The sequence below is a fragment of the Pteropus vampyrus genome, unplaced genomic scaffold, assembly GCF_000151845.1.
Source record: "Pteropus vampyrus isolate Shadow unplaced genomic scaffold, Pvam_2.0 Scaffold50, whole genome shotgun sequence".
NCBI classification, from domain to species: domain Eukaryota; kingdom Metazoa; phylum Chordata; class Mammalia; order Chiroptera; family Pteropodidae; genus Pteropus; species Pteropus vampyrus.
The window spans coordinates 5,602,119-5,605,960 of NW_011888831.1; the positions used below are offsets into that span (position 1 = coordinate 5,602,119).

A 3,842-nucleotide genomic window follows, 5' to 3' on the forward strand; every position below is an offset into this window, starting at 1 on the left:
AACCCTAAAGATTCCACAAGAATACTACTAGAAACAATAAGCAAATACAGTAAAGTCTCTGGATACAAAATCAACATTCAAAAATTCATAGCATTCCCATACTCTAATAACGAAGTGTCAGAAAATGAAGTGGGAAAAAAAATTCCTTTTGCAATTGCAACAAAAAAAATAAAATACCTAGGAATAAACCTACCGAAACATGTGAAGAACCTAAATAATGAAAACTGTAAGACCCTATTAAAAAGAAATCGAAGAAGATACAAAGAAATAGAAAGATATTCCATGTTCTTGGATTGGAAGAATCAACATAGTTAAAATGACCATATCACATCAAGCATTATACAGATTTAATGCAATCAGCATCAAAAGCCCATCAGCATTTTTTAAAGAAATACAACAAAAAATCATCAGAATTGTATGGAAGCATAAAAGACCCCGAATTGCCAAAGCCATCCTGAGAAAAAAGAACAAGCCTGGAGGCATCACTCTGTCCAACTTCAAATTATACCACAAAGCGACAGTAATCAAAATGGCATGGTATTGGCAGCAAAACAGACACACGGACCAGTGGAAAACAATCGAGAGTCCAGAAATAAACCCATATTTATATGGGCAAATAATTTTTGGCAAAAACACCAAAAATATACAGTAGAGAAAGGAAAGCCTCTTCAATAAATGGTGCTGGGAAAACAGGAAAGCCACCTGCAAAAGAATGAAACTAGACTGTTGTCTATCATCACATATCAAAATTAACTCAAAATGGATTAAGGACCTGAATATAAGACCTGAAACAATAAAATGCAGAGAAGAAAACATAAGAACTAAACTCAAGGACCTTGGGCTTAAAGAGGATTTTATGAATTTGACCTCAAAGGCAAAAGAAACTGTCAACAAGGTAAAGAGACAACCATCAGAATGGAAAAATATATTTGCAAGCAAGGCCTAAGATCAAAAACAAACAAACAAAACATACAAAGAAATAAAAACAAACAAAAAAAACAAACAAAAAAACCCCAAACAATCCAACAAAAAATGAGTAGAGGAACTGAACAGATACTTCTCCCCAGAGGACATACAAATGGCCAACGAACATATGAAAAGATGCTCAACATTGCTAGCTTTTAGAGAAATGCAAATCAAAACAATGAGAAACCATCTCACACCTGTTAGAATGGCTGTAATCAACAGGACAAGTAATAACAAATGTTGGAGAGAATGTGGAGGAAAAGGAACCCTCATACACTGCTGGTGGGACTGCAAATTGGTACGACCACTATGGAAAGCAGTATGGAGGTTCCTCGAAAAACTAAGAATTGACCTACCATAGGATCCAGCAATCCCTCTACTGGGTATTTACCCCAAAGATTTGAAAAGCCATATCCCAAAAGATAGCTGCACACTGATTTCACAGCAGAATTATTCACAGTGGCCAGGACATGGAAGCAAACCAAGTGTCCTATGACAGATGACTGGCTAAAGAAACTGTGGTACATATATACAATGGAATATTACTCAGCCATAAGAAGAGATAAAATACTACCATTTGCAACAACATGGATGGACCTTGAAATAATCATACTAAGCGAAATAAGCCAGATAGAAAAGGTTGAAAATCACATATCACATATGTGAGATATAAACCTAAAAGCAACAAATGAACAGGATAAATAAGAGACTCTTGGACATGGACAATGGACTAGTGGTTACCAGAAGGGAGGGGAGAGAGGGGAGAGGGAAAATAAAAAAATAAAATGTTAAAAAAAAAATTATATACATATAGTATGAAAAAAATATACTGGCACTCAAAAAAAAAGAGAGAAAGGACAGCTCTTCCTCATAGAATTACAATTAATAAATGTACAAGGAATAATGGAAACCCAAAATCACCCGTAGGCAAACACCACAGTAATCACTAGGGAAGGAAGATTAACTAATGGATGCTAAAATTAGTGGGAAAAGTTTGAGGAGAAACAGAGTATTGCATAGTCTCAAAGCATCTTCTCCTGTATTAATTACAGTTGTAAATACAGTAATTTTACAGTGGAGAAACCTAGCAGATACTACTTAACAAAGCAATCTATGTTAGCATTATCAATAAGATATATTGACATGTTAATACATCCTGACATGAGGCTTTAAAAAGGGCCCAACATCACTGTTTGGTATTCTTAACAAAACTGCTTACTTATATAATGGTCATGACCATATAACACTTTAGAGCACTAGTCAGTTACTTTTGTGGGATATCCCTCAAGTTGGGTCTGATGTTTCTAGGACATATTAAAGTTAGGCAAGTTTGTCACAGATTGAAGGAGACTAAGGAGAGACGACAACTACAAGCAATAAAGGATCCTGAATTAGATCTTGGAACATAAAAGCTGGGTGACGGGTATGCGAGAATTTTCTGTACTACTTCTGCAATTTTTCTGTAAGTCTAAAATTATTTCAAAATAAAAAGCTTAGAAAAATCAATCAACAATAAAACAATTCTCAGCAAAATAAGGAGAAAGGTTCTTCCTCAACCTGATTAGGGCATGCATGAAAACTGTTAATATCAAACTTAATGATAAATGCTTTCCCCCTAAAATACAGGGCAAGAATATTTGCATTAACCACTATTCATCACTGTGTTTGAGAACATAGCCAGTGCAATAAGCGAGGAAGGGGATAAAAATAATACAAATTGTAAAGGAAGTTATAAAACTATAGTCTTAAGATAACATGATTGCATACATAGAAAATTCCAAAGGTTTTACCAAGAAGCTATTAAATTAATAAGTAAATTTAGCAAGATTACAGGATGAAAGGCTATATACAATAATCAATTAGAAAATTAAAAATTCCATTTATAATCACAGCCCAAACAGGAAATATTTAAAAACAAATTTAACATAATTTATTGAAAACCTACATGCTGAGAGAAGATAAAAAGAGCCCTGAATAAATGGAAAAACATACCGTGTTCCTGGATTAGATGATTTGCTATTGTTAAGATGGAAATTCTCCCTCAAATTCTTCTATAGATTCAATGTTATCTTATTTTAAATTACAGGCTTTTTCACAATCTGATTGTAAAATTTATATAGAAATGTAAAGGACCCAGAAGGGCCAAACAATTCTGAAAATATAGGACCAAGTTAGAGGACTTGTACTGCCTCATTTTAAGACTTACTATAAAGCTGCAGTACTTAGAACAATAAAAACTATTGGCATAAGAATGGAGCTCAATGGAACAGAACAGAGTCCAGAAATAAACCAACTAACAAGTAAGTGGTCAATTAATTCTCAACGAAAGGTGCTAACATAATTCAATGGGGGAAAGGACAGTCTTTCTAACAAATGGATCTGAAACAATAAGATATCCATGAGGTAAACAATGAGCCAGGACCCTTAACTCATTTCATACATAAAAATGAAGTCAAAGGGATCATAAATCTAAATGTAAAAGCTAAAAATCATAAAACTTCTGGAAGAAAATGAAAAAATATTTGCCTAAACTTTTGGATTGGCTAAAATTTCTTAGGCTAAAAATAAATGTATCATAAAAGAAAAGATTGATCAAATGGACTTCATTAAAACATAACTCCTCTGCTTCTTTGAAAGTCACCATTATGAAAATAAAAAGTCAAGTCACAGGCTCAAAGAAAAATATTTGCAAAACCTCTATGTAACAAAGGACTTATAGTCAGAGTATAGAAAGAACTTTTATAACTCCATACTAAGAAGACAAACAGCCCAATTAAAAATGAGCAAAAGATTTGAACAGATACTTTGCTAAAGATATACAAACGACTGATAAGCACTTGACAGGATGCTGATCATTAGTTAGTCATCAAAGGAAT

General features: G+C 33.5%; 1 protein-coding gene across 2 annotated transcripts in view; it reads right to left on the minus strand.

Annotated features, from left to right (window-relative positions):
• Positions 1-3,842, minus strand: part of GOSR1 (golgi SNAP receptor complex member 1) — a 55,308-nt gene that overhangs the window by 25,640 nt on the left and 25,826 nt on the right. The window lies entirely within an intron of this gene.